Source organism: Octodon degus, unplaced genomic scaffold, assembly GCF_000260255.1.
Source record: "Octodon degus isolate 3935 unplaced genomic scaffold, OctDeg1.0 scaffold00215, whole genome shotgun sequence".
Lineage (NCBI taxonomy): Eukaryota > Metazoa > Chordata > Mammalia > Rodentia > Octodontidae > Octodon > Octodon degus.
The window spans coordinates 295,021-319,102 of record NW_004524791.1 but is presented as its reverse complement, the minus strand read 5'-3'; the positions used below and the strand labels follow the sequence as shown (position 1 = coordinate 319,102).

The 24,082-nt window shown below is 56.6% G+C and overlaps 1 protein-coding gene across 1 annotated transcript in view; it reads right to left on the bottom strand.

Moving 5' to 3' along the window:
- Nucleotides 1-4,471, bottom strand: part of Crispld2 (cysteine rich secretory protein LCCL domain containing 2) — a 39,025-nt gene extending 34,554 nt beyond the window's left edge. Inside the window, exon 1 of the mRNA XM_004644968.2 lies at nucleotides 4,354-4,471. The gene's annotated coding sequence lies outside the window, so the exon portion shown is untranslated. The remainder of the gene's footprint in view (nucleotides 1-4,353) is intronic.
- Between the last annotated feature and the right edge of the window lie 19,611 nt (nucleotides 4,472-24,082).

The following is a 24,082-nucleotide window of genomic DNA, read 5'->3' as shown; positions in this document are numbered from 1 at the left end:
GGATGCAGCTGAGGGGCCCTCCCTGCTCGGTGCTGCACTGTCACACCTGCTGGACCTGTACAGGAGGGGAGGGTGGGGTTTCTCAGGCTTTGTGTGTGCGCGCCATTGTCACCCTCCATGCAACTCCTTTCTAGTCTGCAAGACCCCACGGCTGGTCTGCAGCCAACCAGCTTTCTAGGTGTCAGCCTGGATGCCTTGTGAAAATGGTGACCACCTCCACACCCTGAGTCTGGCCCAGAGGCGCTGGGGGCGAGGCTGAATATCTGCGTTTCTCCTGGGGTCCTGGGTGCCACCACTGGCCTGGGGAACCCACTTGGGGGAGCCCTGCTCTAGATTCTCATAGCCCATCTTCTCTCCTCATCATTCAGGGTTCCCCAAACCCAACCTTCACAGCCCCTTCCCACGTTTTGCTCACCCTCCTGCATCTACCTGTCCTCATGCCTAGTTTGCATTTTTACTTGAGATGACTTGCTTTTTGGGGTTCCAAGAAATCTAATTCATTTTGTTTTTGTTTGGTTTGGCTTTTGAGATAGGTTCTTGCTATGTAGTGCATGCTGGCCTTGAACTCGTGGCAATCCTCCTGCCTCAGCCTCCCAAGTGCTGGGATTACAGGTGTGTGCTTTCCAAGAAATTTATTTTAAGAAGGTCACCATCTAGCTCTGCCACTGGTGAAGAAACCTGGTCCCCTCTGCAGGGAAGGGCAACAGACACAAGGAGCCCAGGGCAGCCCCGCCTCCCAGCTGGACCCCGGGAAGCCGCAGCTTCATTTGGAAGGCTGAGCAGGGCAGGAGGCTGTCAGGTGGAGGATCTGTGTGAGCCTCTGTGTCCCCAGGAGCAGAAGGGCTTTGGGGTTTGCTGGGGCACATGCTGGGGCACCTCAATGGGCCACGCTCAAGGGCAGGGCCTGTGCTGCTCTCTGGCCCCACATGCCTGCTGGGGACCCCTGCCCCTCCACCCGGTCCTCTTGCCCCTGCCACCCGTGCTGCCTTTCTATCCCACCCGTCCCTGGGGCTCGGCACCCAGCTGCAGCCAGGCACCAGCTCCCGGCCCTGGAGAGCCAAGCGGGGCTCTTTCCAGCCGCAAGCTTCTGGGGCAGGGCCAGTTCTAGGCTCTCGAGGCTGTAGGCACGAAGCAAGTGTGGCCATCCTTCCCTCTGGAATCTCTCTGCTCTCAGAATGGGACATCGACCAGAAATTAAGATTGAAAATGTGGGATTTTGTAATTTACAATTTTTTTTTTTCACAAAGATGGTCCAGAAGTTGCAAAATCCTTAATCAGGCCTTTCCTCCTCTGATTCTGTGGTTTTGTCTAAGCTGACGCAGGGCTCAAAACAACCAGAGATAAATCGCCCTTGGCTGGACCACGGTGTCCTCACCCTCGGGGAGTGTCGGGCAGAGTCCCCACCGCTGCAAGCTGAGCCAGATGCAGGGCAGGACTGCATCCCACGTGGGATTCCCAGCCAGCTGCTGCTGTGGGGCAGATGCAGGGTCCCTGCGGGGGCCGCAGCACATCCTGCGATGGGATCTGCTGAGCTGTGCTTCCTAAGGAAGCGAAGGAAAGAGAGCACAGTGCAGTCACCCTGAGCCAGCAGCTCCACTCCTAGGGACATGCCCCAGAACAATGAAAGCAGCTGTCCACACAGCCTTGCACCAGATGTTCAGAGAGGGACAATTTATAATAGCCAAGGGTAGGAGACAGCCATGCTTCCACTAATGGAGGTATAGACAACTGTGTTCTGGCTGTACAGTGGAATACTATTCAGCCATGAAAAACAAAGGAGGTTCTCATATATACTACGTACTGTGATATATATTTTATGTATATACTGTATATTCTGCTATATATAAAGTAGATGACCCTTGAAAACATGATACTGAGTAAAAACACCCAGACACAAAGACCGCACACTGACTCTGACACATGCAATGTCAAGAATCTGTACATCCAGAGAGACAGAGTAGACTGCCAGGGATGGGGGTGGTGGCGTGGCTGACGCCTCATGGGTACAGGATTCCCTCATGGCATGGTGAAAATGTTTGGGGACTGGGGAGCGGGGTAGCCACACACCACTGCCAAACACTAAAAGCCACTGAATTGTGTACTTCCAATAGCTAAAATGGTGAATTTTATGTGTGTGTGTGAGTTTTGCCACAATAGCTATTTTCCAAGGAAAATTAAACAAAGAACACAGTCCGTCTTGCCCCCCTGCCATCCCCACCCACCTCGTGACAGGCTGGGCTCCGCTTGCCCAGAACACAGTGTGCTCCTCTTGGGACTTTACAAGGTGCTCTGCGTCCCCATCCCGTGGCAGTCCAGGCACCGACTGGACTCAACAAGCTGGAGATGCAGTGGAAGGAAATCACGCCTGCCTCACCTCCTCTTCCGGACAGCCCTCAGCCCCTGAGTGACGCTGTTTGCACATCTGGGACTCATCAAAAACCAGGGAAATCAGGAAAAAAAAAAACCTCTCTCTGGAGCAGCAGACAGGGAGGCACCTCCCGGAGGCAGCAAATTAGGCCAGTGCCGGGGTGAGGGATGGTCCAGCCTCCACAGGGCTGAGGAGGTCGGGGCTGGGGTCCTGCCAATGCACATCACGTCACTCATGCCCCCCAGGAATGGCTCCAGGTGTTAAGCAGCCCTGTACTACTCTGTCCTTCGACTCCCCCTGGCCAGAGGCACTCCCAGGCCAGTGCTGACCCGAGCCCCTACCTGTCTCCAGCTGAGCCCAAGCTCCCTGTCAGCACACACCTTCCGAGGCCGGGAGTCCCAGTGACGGGCAGGCTTGCCACAGTGAGCACCTTCCTAGGGAGCCTCAGAGGCGCTGCCAGGGTGGGGCCCTCCCAGCCCCAGCCCTGCACGCTGGGCACAGCCTGGGTCAACCTGCGTCTCTGAGAGCTCCTCTGAACAGGGTCACCTCCAGAGCTGCCAGCAACATTTTCCTGAGCACCCTGGGCACAGCTGCCCTGCAAGTGCCAGGCAAACCAGCTCAGTGTTATTGTAAATGCCGTCACAGTTCCCGCTCTGACATCACAGGGCACTCCGGAAAGTCAAGATCTCCCTCTCTGGCCTCCTTCCTGCATCCAGTGCCCAGCTGTTCTACCTGAGCTCCTTTCCAACTGAACAAACCCATTCAAAGGCTAGCATCAGAGGTTGGGTTGGCAACGGGCAGACTGGTCCTAGAAGAGGCAGGACCCAGGGGCCAAGACTCACATAGCTGAAGATGCCACACACCAGCCAGGGCACCTCGGGCAAATGCTGCCCTCGACAGGGCCTCTGTTTCCCCAACTGCCAGGTGTGCCGCAGGTGCGCTGAGCATTCAGGCCCTACACCTGCCCCAGCTGCAATCCAGCACATCTCCTGCTTCTCTGCCACATGCAGGCAGCCAGATGTGGGCAGAGCAGGACATCAGCACGGAGAGCCCTGGCACGCGTGCGACGTGCACCATCATCCAGACCTGGAGGGGAGTGGTGGGCAAGGAGCCTGGAGGCTGAGTGGAGCCCATACCTGCTCCCAGAAGCTGGCCAAGCTGGGCATTTACGGTCTCCTTTCCACGGCTTTGCTCTCCAGACCAGCAACGTACCTTTAGCTTGAAAGTTGCCCAGGTGCCCACTGAGCCCCTCCTGTGTGCCCACGGACCAGCGCTGTGTGGGGCAGCTCCAGCTCTGCTGGCCTGGCTCTCTCCATCTGGGGCACAGAAGCCCAGGATCCAGAAGCAGTCCTCAGCCCAAGTCTCCGAGGAAGCAGTGCCCACTCCAGCTAGGGAGCCCCAAAGCATGTGCCCCAGCGCTGCAGGAGCTGCCTGCAGCACACCTGAGCCACGCCCCTGAAGCTCCAGCAGCGCCAGCGCCGGGCTCCGGTCCGGTTCTGCCCTGGACTCTCCATCTGGAATATGGGAAGTCATCTCCCTGGTTTGCTTCCAATGGAACTCTAAAGGGGCGTGGCCCTGTGAACTGCCAGGAGGCACCTGCCTGTGACCACCCTGCCTGCCCCACATGTAGGCGGACCTCTCTAGCCTGCCACATGTTTCGCCAGCTTCCAGGCACATCAGCCACTGTGAGGGAGCACAGGACCACCCAATCCTGAATGAGCAGACAAGGAGGTCAAAGCAGCATTCTCCCAGGAGTCCAGGGTGCCCACAGAGACTGCGATGCCAGAAGATTGGCTGCTGTGCCTCAGTTTCCTCATTTATAAAGAGCAGGCCTCAAAGCAAGGCTTTTGCACGTTTGGAGAGCCCTCGCTACAGTGTCCGCCAAGCTTCATGCGATGGCATCCCGTTGACCACTCTGGACCCTGGACATTCGGGAGAGTGGGTCGCAGCTTGCACCGAACGAAAGGAATCTACGCCACACTTACCACACCTCACGGCTTCTCCCGTGTGCAGCAGAGTCTGCGCGGGAACGGCGGGCTCGGCCGGCTTGGCGAACTATGCGAGGCTCTCAACACGAGGCTCGGGGCGCGCCGAGGGCTTTGAGTGGGTCTGGGGAACGCGTACTCGCTCTTGAAACGGCTCAGACTCTGAGGCCACACCCCCATGGGGACTGGTGGCGCTGATTGGGCCGCGGGTCCCCTGCCCCATTCGAGGCCCCGCCCCACCCGAGCCTGGCGGCCGCAAGGAGGCGCGTGCGCTGTGGGCAAGGGGGCGGTGAGTCCCAGTGGGGCTCGCAGGGAGGGGGCGCTCGGCTGCTTGCCGTGACCATAAAAGTCGTTTTCATTGAGCGCCTTCCAGATCCCGCTCTCTGCAGCTCTAGCAGAGAATGAGACTCGGGAAGTGACCTCCGGGACTGTAGCAAACGACACGGGCCAGGGCACGGGGTTCGAAAGCGGTGCTCCAAGCCACAAGGCAGGAACTCTGGGGAGCGGGCAGCGTCCATGGGCCACGCACTTAGCACTTTCTGGCCAGGGAGCTCCCCTACTGAATCTGGGGCCAAAATCACGGTTGCAGCACGCAACTTGAGGTTCTTTGGTGGCCCGGTAGGAACCGACCCCAGAGGAGCTAAGGGATACCCGTGTTCCCTCTCAGCCATGTCATGAGGCCCTACAGTGTGCAAGCCTGTGCTGGTGCCCAGAGCGCGGGCGGCCGGTCCACAGGGCACCTCCCTGCACGCAGCACCGGCACTCACCCTTGTAGACCTCACTGTGTGCTGTGCAGCATTGAGCAGAGTCCGGGTACCCACGTGGGTGGTGGCGTAAGGGGACACAAGCATGGGGACATGCACACAAGCGCGAAATTCCTGCCCAAGACGCTGACGCGGCTCCGGTGCAGATGAGCCATGAGGGCCCCCTTTGCCCCTCCCTTTGGGAAGCCCCGGGCCAGCACCGGCTCACCGCGCTGCCTAACCTTCTGTGTGCTCTGCTGGCCAACAGCAAGCCCCGGGCTTGGCAAAGGACAACCCAGCAGGGAGGAGGGAGGACAACAGCCACTTTCAGGCCACGCTCTGCCCACAGCATCAGCGCCATCACCAGCCGCCTGGCTTGCCAAGGAAGTGCGTGGGACACAGAGGACGCAAGGCACTTATCGACAGCCAGGGCACTCCGAGGAGGAGCGGGGATTCGAACCTTCTTTTTTGCCTGCTAGGCTGCAATTGCCTGTAACCAGTCAGTGAGCCTCAGGGACAGAGGAACAGAATAAAGGGGGGCGTTCCTCCACACCCAGCCAGCAGAGGGAGCAGAGAGGGTCGCAGCGCTCGCAGGCCCATGGGGACGGGGTTCGGTTGATAGTGGCACACCTACAGCTCTGTCAGCTGACTGCTGCCTTTGGAAAGACACTTAAGGGTTCTTCAGTACCGGACACTGAACCCCAGACCATCACGCTAAACAACGGCCTTTTTTTAACCTTAAACTTTGAGAAAGGGTGCTGCTAAATTGCCCAGGACGGGCTTGAACTTGTCATCCTCCTGCCTCGGTTTCCACAGTGCTGAAATTACAAGCATGTACTACCACAGCCAGCTTCAAGATGCTTTGTACACTGCCCCACCAGCCTTTTGCTGGCCCAGGAGGGCTCTGGGGACACCCCTTCCAGCACAGGCACTCCAGGGTCACTGCTGGCAGAGACACAGCCAGGGGACACCGGCCTGTAAGCCTGTCATCTCTGGCTGAGCTGCCGAGTCCCCGAGAGCCACAAGACCTCGAGACTGTCACTCCCCCCTCTCCTCTCCTGTGGCTTCCCATCCTCCTGCCTAGCCCCCAAGGCTGCTATCCGTTCTTGGGCTTCAGGGCATCTTCCAGCTCAGCTGGAAGGGGGAGACACCGAGGCTTGGGCAGCAGAGACCCTGGGCTGTCCGGGTGGGCTTGGCAACCTGGTGTCAGAGCCCTGCGGCGGCCAGAATGTGCAGGTCTTGCGGGCTCTGCACTGCAGCCTCATCTCCACAGTGAGGGCACCAGGAGGTGCTGTCGGGAGGTGACCAGGCGCCGTGGGCTCTAGAATGGTTCTGGCACTCCCCTCCTACCACGTGAGCTCACGGGATACCAGCCCTTGGGGCATGGCCTGGGACATCCCAGACCCCCAACTGAGAAGGAGAGTCATCATAACTAGGCCACTCCTGCAGTGGTGTTTTGTTATCACAGCCTGAAAGGACCGAGACAACGTGTGACCTTGGTCTCTCAACCATGTGGCCTTCGAACACTGGGAATTTGGATTTGTCATAATATGAGCCTGCTGGATCTTTCTGAGCTATGTAATTTGTCAGGATTTTCCGGGGCGTTAATAAATAAGCTTCCCAGACGGGGTGTTATGGATAGTGTTGCTGGGTAACAAATTATACTGAAATGCTGGGGCTTAGAACATCATTTTGCTTTACCTTTAAGTTTGGAGGCCCGGAAGCCAGGATGGCCCGTCCTGTGGTGGCATTGGATGTCCCCTAGGGCTATGATACAGCAAACTCCACTAGGCTGGATGTCCAGGCTGGTCCCCCAGCCAGGCATTTACAGCTGGATGTGGCAGGAGCTCTGCAGGTCTGCTGCCTGTGGAGCCCCTGCCCACACATGAGGCTGTCATCCCCTGGTGTGGTGGCCCTGCAGTGGCCCCTACGAGGACAGGGAAACTCCTGGGACCCAGCACGAGAGGTCTGCCCTGCTGTCATTTCAACCACAGAGCCTGCCAGCTTCAAGGAGAGCGACACAGACCACATCTCCATGCGGGGAGGGCTCAAAGGCTCTGCAGATCTGCTTGAAAACCTCTCCAGGTCAGGTGAGGTGGTGCATGCTTGTAACCCCCGTGCTCGGGAGGCTGAGGCAGGACAATGGCGACAAGTTTGAGGCCAGCCTTGGCTGCAGAATGAATCCAAGTCCAGCCTGAGCTGCATAGCAAGACCCTCTCTCAAAAACTGAAAATGATGAGTCCTGACTGCATCCCACCATGCGCTGTCTCTTCAGCCCACCCACCTGCTCTGGGCCGCAGCTGCTTCCGCTGGATCACGCAAGCAAAGGTGGCCTTCTGGTTGCTGCCGGGCCCCACTGCTGAGGGAAGCTCCAGCATGGTCATCTCCACGCTGTGGGCCCTGGAAAGCCACACGTGTGCTAGAGCCGAGCTATGAGACGAGGGTCTGTCTCTGCTTCCTCCCTTCTCCCTTCAGGTGCTACACAGCTAACTTGAAAAATAACGGAGGCAGGGCCTGAGGTGCACGGCACTAGGATTACTGCATAGGTGCCAGCAAAGCAAAGGACAAAGAGGGAAATGTGTTTTCGATGAACTTTTCTATCCTCTTGTAATCTCAGAGTGTAATTTCAAAAAAAATAATAATAATAATAACGGTGGCACTGGAATAAAATGGTACGTCATGGGCCACTCGGACTCCTGGGAATTCCCAAAAGGGAAGGACCACGACGTGTGTCAGTGACCTCCTGGGAAGGGACAGCCACTCACGCCCCCAGAGGTCCCTGTGGACTGAGGAGCAGGCCGGGTCATGGGACTGAGGCAAAGGGGTGTCCTTCTGGCCACATGAGTCTTTGCCTGGAGCAAGGAAACTGCAGGCTGGAAGGGATGCGTGCTGGGGCTCAGGCCGGAGCGGCCCTCCCTCAGGGCCACAGCCTGCAGAGCAGGGTAGGCAGGGCTGCCGCCTGGTGCTACGACATGGGCCGTGGAGGGGCCGATGGCCTCCGAGTCCGTTCCGCTCATTGGGGGCTCCTGCACAGGCATGGAGCCCAGGCCGGGATGCCCCGGTTCCTCATCCGTCCCTGCCACAGCTGTGGACTGGGCCCAGTGTGGCGTCAACTTTTGTTCCCATTTCTCTTTCCTGTCCTCAATGGCAGGAGGACAGGCAGGGGCTGAAGGACAGGCCCTCCTCTGTGGAGTGCAGGTGACTAGGATTGCAGAGAGTGCCCCTGAGCTCACTGTTTTATTCTGGTTTCATTTCCTAAATTTTGTTTTTAAATAAATGGCAACTTGACCCAGTGGGGCTGTGAATGAATCTCCAAGATGATTCTAAACAGTGGGTGGCTGCAGGTGAAATTTGGACAGCACGGCGTCCACCTGTTCCTCCTCAGAAGTGCTACACGGCCCCTTGTACAGGGCTTCATTTGGATACTGGGCTGTCCTTCCTGGGGCCTCTGCTTTTAAAGAGTTTACAAACTGAAAACTGCTATGGCCTTTGGCGACTGCATATGAAGTAAAATAAAATAATAAAATAATTGTCAGAAAGGCTGCAGTTGGGGACACACCCTCTGGGTACCATTTTGAGATACATGTGGTTCAAAAAGAGGAAGCAAAAGGGTGGGAGAACCCCTGCTTCCTGCCAGCAGGGACAGGTCATGTCCTTGTGGCTCCCAGCGGGACTGACTTCCAGGGAGGGACACATGGCTGCGCCTCGGCAGGACCTGTGGGGGCAGCAGGGGCACAGCTGCTAGGCACATCGGCAGCAAGGTCTGGAGCAGAGGCCGGTGGGCTGCTTGGATCAGCTCCACCAGAAGGACGCCAGCGGGAGGAGCCTGGGGCCGTGGAGCCTAAGACAGCCAAAGCAGCAGGACCCCGCACAGTTGGTCCTGGGCCGTGCAGGTCACCCAGAAGTCCTTTCCTTGTTTTTTTAATTAATTAGTTTATTTTTTATTTTATTTTAGGGAAGGGTCTACAGGTGTTCAGGGTCTCACTACTAGGTTGGACTCATCATGATCCACATGTTTACAGCCTCTCAAGAGCTGGGATTACAGGCATGTGCCACCAGGCCCAGTCCAGTCTCCATTGCCTGCTCAGCATGCCCTGGGGGCGGGGCTGGCACCACAGGCGGGGGATTGAACCCCTGGCCCCTGTGTCTGCCTAAGCAGGCACTTTAATCTGCTGAGCTATTTGGCCGACCCTAGAAGTCCTTTCTACCTCTCAGCGCCCTTCCTGCCATTCCCCGTCAAGCAGTTCATGTCCCCTTTGTCCCAGAGGCCAACAAGGGCTGTGCTTGCCATCTTTCTGCTCCAGTTTCCTGGAGAAAAGAACCCAACCAGCTCCGCCTCTGGGGCGTGGAGGGTGACACTGTCATGGTGGCCTCATGCTGTGAGCTGAGGGCACCTCAGAAGGTCATTGGGATGAGAATGACCCGCAGAAGAGTCCGTACGGTGTGCAGCCCATGCAAAGAAATCCCGGGGCCGAGACAGCAGTGTGGGTGAGCAGCCCACTACACACCAAGCTCTGATGCAAACCCTGTCTACATCTGCGTGCGTCCCTGCAAGTCCCTGGCATTTCCAAAACCCCACAGCTGGGCCAGCATCTCTGTTGGATGGCAGCTCCAGAGGGCAGCAGGTGTCCATCCCTTCCCAAGAGTGTGGCATCGAGGCACCACCTCCGAAGCAGAGAGCAGCCTTGCCCAACACCAGCCTGCCTAAGCCTTCGCCGGGAACCGCCCAGTCTCCAGAACTGCAGGGACTGAGCTGACACTCCTGCCCCAGGTCTTGTGCGAGAGCAGCCTCAGGTGCACACTAAGACAGCTGGCTGCGGAGTGTGGGTTGGTCTCGGTGTCCCCTGAACTGTGCAAGCTGCCTCAGGGTTAGGAGTGCACACTCTGGGGGTCTGCGTTGGTCGTGGGATGCGATCTTGGGGACGACCTAAACCGGCTCCCAGCCCACTCCCCTCTGGCTTCTCCCCCACTCTCCTCTTTCCTTGATGCTGTGAGGTGAGCAGCCTTTGCATGCCACACCCTTCCATCAAGACTGAAAGCTCCAAGGCCGTGAGCCAAGATAAACCCTCCTTTAAGTTATGTCAGATATTTCTCCCAGCAAGGCAAAACTGGCCAATCCAGGGGCAAAGGGAAGGGGAACCTGCTGAGATGCCAACCAATGAGAAAGGCCCTTAACCAGGTGTGAGACCTTCTCATTGGCCAACTTGGGTCATGTGATCACCCTGGGACAGAGTATGGAGAGTCTATGATTGGTTGTCCTATGACATCATGTGATCAGCGTAGGGGTAGCTGCTCCAAAAAGGGCAGATGGGCATGCGGGATGCCCAGGGACTGGGTGCTCTGGGCGGCGTGGGCAGTGAAGTCGGAGGCTGTGAGTCCCTCAAGGGGCACAGGGGTGGGCTAAGAGTGGCCACAAAGTGAAGCCTACTGAGCCATTTAGGCTGACCCGAGGCTTCTGTTGGGGCACATCCTGGTCTCTTTCCTCCCTGGGTACCCAGAAAAGGCAGACACCCCTGGACACCAGGGTGCTGTGGCTGTTCACAACAGGACTGGGAGCCACAGGCTCATTGTAGGTGAGACGTTGCAGGGGCTCCGGCCTTCGTGCCCCATTCACTGAGGGGAACCAAGGTCAGATGCTGACCTGGGTGCCCAAACAGCTCATGTGGTGTCAGCAGGGCTGAGCTCTCCAGACTCTAGGACACACCTGCCAATCGGCCTTCCGGTCCAGAATACGGGCGTGATGGCTGGAGTACAGCAGCCAGCCTGGGCCATGAGGCACCATGGGAATAGAGCCTCGAAGAGTAGAGCCTGGGTCCTCGGCTCTCTAGGTCTCTGTACCCACTAGGTCATGCTTCCTTTCTATGCAGGAGAAATAAATGTCTCACCCACTCAGGTGGAGCGGAAGGGTGGGGCTTTGTTATTCACTGTTGCCGTCCTGGTACATCTTTAGTTTACAAATGAAACAGCTCTAAGTTGGAACAAAGGCGTTTCTTTCATCACTATTTCTGAGTCTTCCGCTGAATCTTCCATCTAGCACTTATTTGGCCCCAGGGAAGCCCACAGAGTGGAACTGTGTTTGTATCTCTATGTCCTGTCCTGGTGAACTGGCAGCCTGTGGGGCCTCGAGCCTGGGCTTCTCACCAGCCTCATGTAGAACCAGGTGACAGCCCTTGAGGCTGCCATCCATGGGACACCCCCCCCAAGGGGAGTCCTGCCTGAGGCCTCTCTGGGGAGGCTGGGCTGCTTGGCATCCAGGATCTGCCACCACTGGAAGATATTAACCCACCCACAGGTCCCACCCTTGTCCCCACCAGCCTGGGACAGCGCAGAAAGCCAGGTTGCGGCCAGTGTCTAGGTCCATCACACCTGGCCTCGGGCTGAGGACGGGCGCCTTGGGGCCTGATCTGTGGCCACTGTGGTGTGGCCTGGAGCCTGGGCTTTCTGCGCACCGTGCTGTGAGCCCGTGTCCCACCGACCCTGCCCCGCAGTTGCTTCTTCAGAGCCCCCAACCATGGACCCGAGCACAGGCTGCAATAGCCTTCCGCTTTCTGCTGTGTCCGGGAGGCAGGGAAGTGACTAAGAAGACAGTCTTGGAGGGCATAGGTTTCCGCAGTTGCTGTGACTCCTGCTGCCCTAGCCAGGGGCTCAAACAATGGAGATGCCTCTGCCCCAATCCCGGAGGCCACAGGCCTGACATCGGTGCTGTCCCACGGGACTTCCTCCAAGGCTCAGGGCTCGAGGCCCGGACCCCTCCTGGCCCCTTCCAGCCGTGGGACCTGATCCCTGTCGCTCTTCACCCTGTGGCCACATTCCTCCAGCCTGTCTTTTCCATACAAGGCCCCCCGGAACCATAACTGGGACGTCTGCCAAGACCTGTTGGTCTACAGGCCACATTCTGAGGCCAGCAACATGTGCCACGTCAAGCTCACAGCACCTGTGGCCATTCGTATGATGTAAGTGGACATTATTACCGCTATTGCCCACAGGCAGCCTGCTGGCATGTGCCCGTTGTCCCAGCCCTCAGGAGGCTGAGGCATGAGGACCACCCCAAGTATGAGGCCAGCCTGGACTCCACAGTGAGGCCCTGGCTCAAAAAGCAAACTGATCGGACAAACACTAGCATTAACAGCAATGGCATCATAGTGAGGTGTAGGTGAACAATCAGACTTCATGGGGAGCCATGGTGGATGCAGAGGGGCAGGGGTGGGGACAGAGGGCACATGACCTGGGAAGGGAGGGCGCCAGCATGACTGGCCCTGGTGCGGAGAAGCGGGCCCCGAGGCAGGGGCTGTGTTCTTATAGCAATCCCGGGCCCCCTCCCAGCTCCTGACCAAAGCTATGCTGGCCTTGGCCTGTGGGGCCTGAGAGCGCTAGCGGCTTCTACCCCCGGGACGCCAGCACCCCTGCGGGGAAGGTCAGGCTCGGGGGCAGGAGCCCACAGAGCAGCCAGAGCTGGACTTGCCCCCACTGAGGTGTGGGATTTGAGGGGCCTCCGCAGTCACCTATGCCCACCAGGGACGCATCATTCCCGGCCAGGATCTTTGCCAGTTTTCTTTTTTTTTCTTTCTTTCTTTCTTTCTTTCTTTCTTTCTTTCTTTCTTTCTTTCTTTCTTTCTTTTTTTTTTGACAGAGCCTCACCATGTGGCCCTGGCTAGCCTTGAATTTGTGGTGATCCTTCTACCTCAGGCTCCCGAGTGCTGGGATTTGAGGTGTGCGCCACCACACTTGTAGTAGGTGGGTCCTGTTTTCTACCTGAGCTGAAATGGCTCCTCCAAAGGTCCTAGCCCTATAGGAAGAGGCGGGGTGACAGGTGCCACTGCCGCAGGCTCCCACAACGCACACCTCCAGCTCCCGGCCCTCCACCCCGGAGACAGCAGAAGGAAGCCAGAGAGCAGCAGGAGGGTACCCCGAGTACCAGCCTGGACCCGAGCCACCACTGAGCCTCACTGTCCTGCGCCCAGAGGGAATGTTCTGGAAGCCACACCTCTCCTCCAGCACAGCAGGGGTCCCCGCAGGACCCTGGGGATGGACTGCTGAGCTTCTGGAATGTTCTGCGCTTCGGCCAGAGGGTGAGTTGCATCTCCAGATATGAGGCTCAAGTCCTAGCCCAGGACCTCTCAGAGGTGCTGTGATGAGGCCGTGTGGGCCCTGGCACGGGAGAGCTGGCCACGCGTCCGGAAGTGCCAAGCACTGCCGTACAAGACAGCACGCTCCTGCCTCCTGGGGCCTGTGGCTGCCTCCTCACCAGGGTGTGTTGGGCTCCAAGGAGCTGTGACAACAGGACCCACAGATAATAGGAACAGCCTGCGGAAGCCAGGCTGGACGCTAGGCCCTGTGCTCAGCCTCTGCTGGTGGCCATGGCCCTCAGTGTCCTTGGCCCCTGACTGCCCCAGCCTGGGCCAGCACCTTGAAGCCTTCTTCCCTTTGTCCGGCCAAGTTTCCCCATGTAAACCCTCAGCTGTTGGTGCAGGGCCACCCCCTCCAGGTGGCCTCACTGTAGCTCTGTCACATCTGCAGTGGCCCAGCCCAGGATGCCAGCTGGATGCTCTAGAGCCCAGATTCTGCTCAGCACACACTGGGAAAAGGCCTCAGCAGATGACCGTGTCTAGGGCCTCAAGACGGGCAGCACTCTCACTCTCCCAGCATGCAGGGAGCCATCGGTGCTGCGTACTGGGAGAGCAGAGGATCGGTCAGGAGGAGGAGGCTGCACTGTGAGGGTGGAAGGTGGGTGCCAGCCAAAAGAAGGGGCGGCCCCAGGAGTGGAGTGGCAGGGAAGGGGCAGCCAGCCCCGCACCACTTGGCCTCGGCCTGTGGGATGGCGTCAGGGCCCTACGGTGTGCACTGAGCCCACAGTGACCCCTGAGCCACAGTGAGCGGGTGCAGCCTGTGCTAGCATGTCTGGGGAAGGACACCAGGTAACCCAGAGCCATGACTCAGCAGGCAGTGCCATGGCCAGTTCCAGGCGGAGAATGCGAGGCCACCAGTGGCTCAGAGACCACCACCACCACCTCTGTCCCTGAGCCACTGAGCTCCAAACAGTGCCCCTGGAGAGCCTGCTTGTGGGTGATCAGCGAATGTGCTCCAGACGCACCATGTACCAGAGCCAGTCCAGAATGCAGGCTCGGGACTCGGGGGGGTTTGGACTGTGAGGCCGTCCTCACCCCCACTGTGATGCTGAGCTCAAAGTTGCCGAGGTGTGGTCAGAAGACCCAGGTGGCCCTTGGCCCTCACCTGCAGGGGCAGCAGCCCTGTGCCTGCTCAGGCAGGTGGCACGAGAAACTTGTCCTATCCCTCTGCAGGCTCAGACGACCTCTTGTCTGGGACACAGCTCCACACCTGAGGGGCACCAAGTGGGGTGGCTGTGGTTACAAGGGGAGGGGACCTCAGCCCTTTATGTGACACAGAGCAGCTCCCAGACAGGCACACAGCGAGGACCACTTGCCTTCCCCCAGCTGTTGGCGGGAGGTAGAGGTGGGCCAGCTGGCCCTGGTGCTGCTTCAGTCTTGGCTGAGCCTTCACATGGGCTTTGCTGCTGGTTTTAGTATGTGCTCATTTTGGGCAGTGGGGAGGAGATGGATCCCAGGGCTTTCCCCTGAGCTCCCTCCCGGCCCTTTCTTGTGATTTTGAGACAGAATCTCCCCGAGTCCCTAAGTTGCCTGGGATAGGCTCCAGCTTTGCACCCTCCTGCCTCCGCCTCCCAGGCACTGGGGTCATCGCTCTGTACCACTGGCCAGCTCTCTTCTTCCTGCGGGGATGCTCGACATTGCATTCAGGGCCACCATGGTCATCTGGGCGGCCTCATTTCAAGTCCCCCACTTAAGGGCATCTGCGGAAAGCCTTCTTCTCAGCACGATTGTGGTCCTGGGTTCTGGGTGGAGGGCTTGTGCCACCACTTCAGGGGCTACCACTGTACCCACTGTGGCCAGCTAGGCTCCACCCTGGGCCCTGGCCCCTTGTGCGGGGCCATCTTTCTTCTGGTGAGATGGAATCCCCATGTCATTTTAACTTGCATTTCTCGAGGCCCAGCAGTGTTGAGCAGTTTTTCTATGTACTTAGCGGCTTTGTCCTTCTGCGAAGGGCCTACTTACATCACTGGCCCATTTCGTGATTAGGTCTTGTATTTCAAGGAGGGCTAATTATTTGAGAGTTTTTTGTTTTTTGTTTTTTAACTAGAAATCAAATTCAGGACCTTGCGCTTGCCAGGCAGGCACTGTGCCACTGAGGTAGATCCCTGGGCTAAATCTCATTTTTGGAGTTTTTTTTAATGTATTCTAGAATTAGTTCTCTGTCCGAGGAGTAGCTGGAAAACTGTTGTGCCCAGCCTGCAGGTTTCCTCTTTGCTCTGTTGGCTGTTAACTTTTCTGTGCAGGAGCTTTTAATTTAACGTGATCCCATTTGCTGATGTTTGACATTCTCTCCTGTGCAGGTGGGCTCTGTTCAGTCCTTGCCTATACCTACAACTTGAAGAGTTACTTATTTTATCTTTCAGCAGACCTGTTTCTGTTTTTTATTTAGATGCTTGATGCAGTCTTCCGCAGGAGGACAGCTGTCTACAAGGAGGCTACCTTCACTCCAATGTGCTGGTGGCCCCTTTGTCTGCTAGGTCCTCTGATGGAATTAGATGTATGAGACTCCTGACTCCGCTGGGCGTGGTGGCCAATGCCCATCACCCCAGCACTTGGGAGGCTGAGGCAGGAGGACCGTCGAATGTTCGACACCAGCCTGGGCCACATAGTGAGCTCAAGGTCAGGCTGAACTGCATAGCAAGACCCTACCTCAAAAATAGAAAAATGCCTGACTTGGAGCAGGCGCAGGTGGTGGGGACGGAGCCTGGGGCCTCACCCAGACCAGGAGAGTGCTCCCCACTGAGCCTCACCTATAGCCCCTGGCACATCTTTAAAACTGACCTGTATGAGCCATTACGGCTGCTGTTCTCCATGCTCTCCTTTGCTGGGAAGGTGACGGCCAAAAGCCCACACCTGGCCAACCGCCCTGCTCTGCCAGGACTGCAGTGCCGCCCCGGAGGCTGCCAGGGTCAGTGCCCTCTAACACAGCCTCCAGGGGCTGCCTGCTGCTCTGAACACCCAGGGCCTCCAACCTCAGGACCTTTGCACACATGTGCCAGCCAGGAGGTCACACAGATGTCACCTCTTCCCTGAGGGCGTGGGGTGGAGAGTGGGGAGCTCCTTCCATTTGACCATGCGAATGAGTTTACTGCCTATTAGAAGCACTTACGTAGGAGAGAGGAGGTCTTAGGTCCTGCGCTGCAGCCCCAGCACAGGGCTGACCCCCAGGGCAAACATCCTGGGGGGCAGAAGCAGGAAGCCTGCGCTGCAGGACGCTCCTGGGGCAGCCCAGGCGTCAGCCCTGCACAGGCTGCTGCGAGGCACAGCTGTGACCCCTCGGGACAAGCCGCACCAGAGGAGCAACTGCACCGGTGTCACCCGCCACAGAGCAGGGCAGACACCAGTGGGGAGACCAGAGGTAGGAAGGCGGCAGGGCGCTGTCTGCCCTGCACCCATGGGCACCCACACATGGACACCCACACCGATTGGCTGGGGCGGCGCGTGAGCCAGCGCCCGTGTCCCTCAGCATGCACCAGTGACCACATCCGGCTAGCACCCTGTGGCAGGGCCAGCAGCCACCTCTCTGCAGCCCACGCCACCCTCAGGGGTCCACTTTCCCCACATCTAGGGCTCTCAGTGTCTCCCAGGCCTTGTACTTCAAGGCAGACCTCTGTTTTCTGTAAATCTCTAATGAAATTCAATTTTTCAAAAGCCCACAAAGAGGTAAGAGAGAGAAAAGGGGAACAAATAGGCTATGCAGTTAATCTAAAAGGAGACAAGAAAATCAGACAAAAGGAGTAAAAGCAAATTGACAGATAGCATTTGGGTGGGTTGTAACCCCCTTATAATGTATGTGTGCTCCCTGCAAATGTTTTAAACACTCTAGCTGCAGTGTTGAGGTTGGCAGTCTGCGTGAGAAATCAAGCCCTAACCATGAGCTCGCAGGCCACAAGAAACCAAGTTTAAACACAAAACTCCAGGTGGTTTGGAAGCAAAAAGAGGGAAACGCACTCGCCACCAGCGAGTGTGACAGCCACTGGGCAGCTGCTGGTGGTTGGCGCCAGGCGCCGAGGACTCCAGGACAGTGAGCCATCCGGGCGCACGGGCCTCACGCCAGGATAAAAAGCCCCTTACCAGGAATACAGATGACTGTCACATGTGGCCGCGCGTGGTGGAAACACACCTGTAACCCCAACACTGAAAAGGCTGAGGCAGGAGGGTCTCCATGAGTTCAAGGCTCGCCTGGGCTACGTAGTGAGACCCTGTCAAAACAAACAACCCCTAAATGTGTATGCCTCGTAACAGAGCCTACAAACACAAACAGCAAAGTCAGGCCGCCCTGAGAGGAGGCCAAGGCACACCCGGCCTGTCTCGCTAGCTGCCGGGACAGGTGCTCAGAAACCTCCCACGGCTATGCAAAGCTGCAGCAGAGCTTCTAAGTGGCTGACTTACCACCCGCGGACTACTGTACCCCCATGCAGCAGAACATATTCTCCTAAAATGCATAAAACACCGAGCGCTGAGGCTCTGCTTGACGTGACAGCGGCCATCTTGAGTCGAGAACACCGCAGCGGCTCAAGGCCCCAGCAGCTTCTCCTGTACACTTCTGTACAAGTCCTAATAAATAAAACCATGAGTCACATGAGGGGCTTTGCGACTACCCCCTGGCTCCAGAGGTACACTGGGCTTGGAGATTCAGTCTCCAGATACCACGAGTACATTCCACAGGGTTAAGTCACTTGTGTTCTGACCTGGCTTCCCAGGCCGTGGTGGAGAGCCCACAGCCGCCAGGGCCACGCAGCCATCAGGCTGGGCTCTGACTGCGTCTCCTCCTTGGTCCTCATAGCCTCGCAGTGAAGCATTCAGAACACGCAGACCAGGAAGACAGCTCAGCGGAATAAGTGCTTGCCTGGCAAGCGCAAGGTCCTGAGTTTGATCCCTGGTACCACCAAAAAAAAAAAAAAAAAAAGGTCACGCAGACCATCCTCTCCGACTCTCTGACAAAGGCCATGTGTCAACTCAGCACCTGTCAGGAGCCCAGAATCTAATGAAGTGTGCTCTCCAGCCACCGTGGCGGAGTCAAGCCTTAGAAGAATCAATGAAAGAGAAACAGCTTTAAAAATCTCCAAATGCTTAGAAATTGAGACATCTCTAAATAACTTCTGGTGACTAAGGAAGCCACAAGAGAAAACAAAGTATTTTAACTGCATGCAAATGGAAATTTAGTCTGTCCAGACTCGCAGGATATAACCCAAGAACAGCCTGAAAATTAGCAGCATTCAATGCTAATATCTGAAAAGAAGACAAGTCTCAAGTCAGGGATGGAAGTTTTCACTTTAAGAAGCAGAAAAGAAGCCGAGTGAGTATCACAGCCTGTACTTCCTTCCACTCAGGAGGTGGGGGCAAGAGGACCTCAAGTTTGAGGCCAGCTGGGGCAACTTGGTGAGACCCTGTCTCCAAAAAAATTAAATAAAAAGGGCTGGGAATGTATCCTAGCACTCCTTGATTTAAATTCTCAGTACTGCTCCTGCCAAGAAACAACAACCAAAAACCAGAAAAATAGAAGAAAAAGGGGGAAAAAGGAAGGAGGAGGCAGGAGAAAAATAGGCAGTATGGGACGACATGCACTTGCAGTTCAGCAACTAGGGAAGCTGAGGCAGGAAGATCTCTTGGGGCCAGGACTTCGAGCCCGGCCTGGTAACATGGTGAGACTTGTCTCAAAAGCAACAAAAGAGCAAAAAAAGAAAAGCAAATTAAATCTAGAAGTGGGGGGAAAGGAAAGATAATAAAAATAAAGGCAAAAAGTTGTTTAATTGTAACCACATTGACAATACAGAAAAGCAGCAAAGCCCAAAACTAGCTCTTTGAAAATCTTAGCACAACTGATAAACTTTCATGCGCCTAATATAAGAACAGAGAACTGTACTACAGATCCCAGAAACTTGAAAGATGAGGAAGAATCGTTAGGAAAGAACACGTGCCAATCACACTGATGACTGGGCTGGAGCAACTCGTGGAAAGCTCTTTTGAGAAGAAACAGAGGCGCGGAGAGCCCCGCAAGACCCTCCTGTGAGGAAACTGCCGAGTGCACTGGTGTACACGTGTGTGCACCTGTGCCTGCGTGCGTGTGTGCGTGTGCGCGTGTGCACGTGTGTGCACCTGTGCCTGCGTGCGTGTGTGCGTGTGCGCGTGTGCACGTGTGTGCACCTGTGCCTGCGTGCGTGTGTGCGTGTGTGCGTGTGCGTGTGTGCACCTGTGCCTGCGTGTGTGTGCGTGTGCACGTGTGTGCACCTGTGCCTGCGTGTGTGCGTGTGCACCTGTGTCTGCGTGCGTGTGTGTGCACGTGTGCACCTGTGCCTGCGTGCGTGCGTGCGTGTGCACCTGTGCCTGCGTGTGTGTGTGCACCTGTGTCTGCGTGTGTGTGTGTGTGCGTGTGTGCACCTGTGCCTGCGTGTGTGTGCATGTGCACGTGTGTGCACCTGTGCCTGCGTGTGTGCGTGTGCGTGTGCACCTGTGTCTGCGTGTGTGTGTGTGTGCACGTGTGTGCACCTGTGCCTGCGTGCATGCATGCGTGCGTGTGTGCGTGTGTGCACCTGTGCGTGTGTGCGTGTGTGCACGTGTGTGTACCTGTGCCTGCATGTGTGTGCGTGTGCACGTATGTGCACCTGTGCCTGCGTGCGTGCGTGCGTGTGTGCGTGTGCACCTGTGTCTGCGTGTGTGCGTGCGTGCGTGCACCTGTGCCTGCGTGCGTGTGTGTGTGCACCTGTGTCTGCGTGTGTGTGTGTGCGTGTGTGCACCTGTGCGTGCGTGCGTGCGTGTGTGTGTGCGTGTGCACCTGTGTTTGCGTGTGTGTGCATGTGCACGTGTGTGCACCTGTGCCTGCATGTGTGCGTGTGCGTGTGCACCTGTGTCTGCGCGTGTGTGTGTGTGTGTGCGTGTGTGCACCTGTGCCTGCGTGCGTGCGTGTGTGTGCACCTGTGTCTGCGTGTGTGTGCGTGTGCACGTGTGTGCACCTGTGCCTGCGTGCGTGCGTGTGCGTGTGCACCTGTGTCTGCGTGTGTGTGTGTGCACATGTGTGCACCTGTGTCTGCGTGCATGTGTGTGTGTGCACGTGTGTGCACCTGTGCCTGCGTGCGTGTGTGCGCGCATGCGCGGCTCACAGGGTTTCACCACGCCCCTAAATTGCCTAAACAAGGCTTGAATGTGAGTTCCTGCCTCCACCTCCCCGAGCGCTAGGATTACACCGCGGCAGGAGGACAAGAACTCGGCTTTTTGGGCAGAGCTGGTCCAGGGGGCGAGAGGAGGAGGCACCTCCCAGCTCGCTGTGTGAGCCTGCCCAGCCTGGTACGAAAGCTGGACGGGCCGAGCACAGAGAACCCCCGAAACGCTTCCCCGGGGGGTCCCGGCCTCCGAACAGCAAGCCGAGTCCAGGAATCAGGAGAAGAGCCCGCTCGACACCCCACGGGAGTCCGGATACAAACCCAGGGCCCTCGGGGAAGCAGGAGATGAGGACAAGGCCAGCCCTGAGCTCCAGCGCCTGTGCCGCTGGACGCTGGACTCACATGAAATTCTTTTTCTTTTCTTTTTGTGTATTTTAGGGAAGGGGCTACAGGGTGTTCAGGGTTGGACTCGTAGTGACTCGCCTATTCATAGCCTCCCAGTCTCAATGCTGTCTCAGCGCGCCCCGGGGCAGGATTGAACCCCGGCCCCTGCGCCTGCTCGCAGGCGCTTTAATCCGCTGAGCTCTTTGGCCGGCCCTTCGCATGAATTCTTAGGCTCAGGCTTAAGCATTCAACACCTGTACATCAAAACCCACAAATGTTGCTGAATGAAATTAAAGCTTGACATGCGGACGGGGCACAGTGGCTACGTCCTGGGTGGCTGGGAGGCTGAGGCAGAGGGGTCACTTTTTTAGCCCAGGAATCTGAATCCAGCCTGAGCGACATAGCGAGACTACCATAAAGCAGCAATCAGAAAAACAAACAAAAAAACAGAACAAAACACCAGATTAAAACAAAGACCTAAATAAGTAAACAATGTGACTGTCTACTTGAGCCAACATTTCAGGATCTCCTCAAACTACCCTACATTCAGTGCAATTTTGGTCAAAACTACATTCTAAAATACATATGGAAATAGAGTATAGAATAGTCAAAACACGTTCAAAGAAAAAAAATTTACACATTCCTGACCAACACTGTTAGTACAAGCTGGATGTCACGGTACGTGTCTGTAATCCCAGCACTGAGGAGGCCAAAGCGGGAGAACTGCTTTGAGTTTAAGGCCAGCCTGGGTTACAAAGTGAGTTCAAGCCAGCCTGGACTACAGAGCGAGACTCTTTGTCTCAAAAAGACAAAAACAGGGCTGGGGAGATAGCTCAGCAGCATGAGTACCTGCCTGGCAAGCACAAGGTCCTGAGTCGATCCCTGGTACCATACACATGCCAAAAAAGAGCTTATTTCTGGGGGAAAAAAAATGTTATTATGTTCCAAGTGTGGTGATGCCCCCTTGTAATCCCAGCACTGGGGAGGCTGAGGCAGGAGGATTGCTCCAAATTTGAGGCCAATCTGGGCTACACTGTAAATTCAAAGCTAGCTGGAACTACATAGCCAGTCTCTGTGTCAAAAAAAACAAAAAAGGGCCTGGGGAGATAGCTCAGTAGAATAAGTGCTTGCCTGGCAAGTGCAGGGCCCTGAGTTCAATCCCCGGTACTGCAAAAAAAAAAAAAAAATTGTTATGAAACTTAGCAAGCAGGGCAGTGTGGAATGGTACAGAAGGTAGAAAACTAGAGACCAAAGGAGAGCAGAGAGAGGCCCACTCAGGAGGCTGCGCTTCCCGCAGTGCCAGGGGATATGGGCGGGGATAGGGGGCTGTTTCCAACCAACAGGGCTGGAAGAAAAGGAAAAGGAGGAAGAAGGAAGAAAGCCGGGTGTGGGGTGTACCCCTGTAACGCCAGCACTCAGGAGGCTGAGGCAGGAGGATCACTGTGAGTTCAAGGCCAGCCTGAGTTATTTTTTTTTTCGTACTGGGGGGTCAAACTCAGGACCTTGTGTTTGCCAGGTAGGCACTTATGCCACTGAGCTCTATCTTGGGCCCTTATATATCACACCATTTAAAAATATTCAAATCATAGACCCAATTGTACACCTTGGAACTGTAAAATATTTTAAATTTTTTATTTATTTGTTTAGTACTGAGATCAAAGCCAGGGCCTTTGCACTGAGCTACATTTCCAACCCTTTTTATTTTTTATTTTGAGACAGGATCTCACTAATTTGCTAAATCACCCAGCTTGTGTTTCAATTTGCAGTCGTCCTGCCTCAGCCTCCCAGAACACTGGGATTACTAATATCGAGGAAACTCTATGTGCCGTTGGATGATATGAAGATGTCACAGATACCGTAGAGACCACTGAGGAACTGGATTGTTTTTATTTTTATTTATTTATGTATTTGCCGGAACTGGGGATTGAACTCAGGCCCTTGCGCTTGCCAGGGAAGCGTTCATTTTACTGAGCCATCTCCCCAGCAGGAACTGGATTGTTTAAAGTGAAAATTATAACAACGAACTGTTAGGCTTACACTAGGTGCAGAGCAGACAAGCTCGACTCTGGGCACCAGCGAGGGGAAGCAGGTCCCGCGCAGCGCCTGGCTGGATGTCCGCGCCGGCTCTTACCAGCCTGAGAAGACCTAAGGCCACCCATGGGGACTGGATCTGGGATGCACTTATGACCAGATTTCGTAGGAACAGAAGACGCCGTTGTGTAGCAAGGAGCGATCCCAAGGACACGAACAAAAAGGAAAAGGAAATCAACTCTGGCTCAGAGGCAGCGAGGGGAAGCGCTGCTGGGTTCCCTGTGGCCCTGGGCCCCGTTGCATGGCGACACTCAGAGTCCAGCAAGGACAGGCGCCCTGCCCCCCACTCAGGGAGGAAGGACAAACCCAGCAGCCTCTGCACCCAGCCAAGCACAGGCTGTGCACCACCCAGGGCTTGGGGACAGCCTGCAGCGGTCTCTGGCCCCCAGGGAGGTGACCCTGCTCCTTCTCCCCGCAGGGGCTTCGGCCTCTTCCCAGAACCAGTAATCAAAACAGAACTCAGGAACGGGACAGTGGCCAAGGAGGGGGACAATCCCCCCAGACGGAGCTGTCCAAGGCGGGCACCAGTCCCCAGAGAGCACTATTCCCAGTGCTGACGCGGTGGACACTACGCTACGGGCATGGGCCGTGTGGCGAGTGCTCAGGCCCTGACGGTGCAGTGTGACGTGCAGGCCTCCTGGTCCTGTTGGAAAGCAGGCTCGGCAGGGCAAGCTTGCCTTTCCACTCCTGGGTGCACAAACTCGTCAACCATGACCCTGGGCCTCCAGCACCAGCACACACAAGTGTCCCTAGCAGCAGGAGCCTGGTGACACTCAACCCCAGCACCACAAAAGCCACACAAGAGCTTCTAGACCGGCTTCCCATCTATAACCCGACTGGCTTGGCGAGGACACTCTAACCTGCGCTTTCCCATGAAGAGCAGAGCAAAACCCACCCCACACAAGATGCGGGGTGAAGCCGGGGGATGCACCACACCCAGAAGGGCGGGATCTTGGCAGGGTCACACAGCACCCGTGGACATCTGACCAACTTCCAGGTCCCTGTCACACGGGGACACCTGACTGCGCTCAAGTCACTGCTTCGAGGACCTGGTGGTCCAGTGGACACGACAGGCCTATGGGCTGGCAGCTGAGCACTCCTGGTCCCCCCTGGGAACACAGGCCACCTAAAAAGACAGATGGGACAAAGGCAGGCAGTGCTGGGGGACACACATCACACAGCAGCTCACGGGCAGGAAATGGTTGGACAGCAAATGTTCCGGTCCCACTTCACTGCCCCAGGCTCAGCTCAGGGAAGGAGCCCCTAGGCCTGGGTGACTTCACTG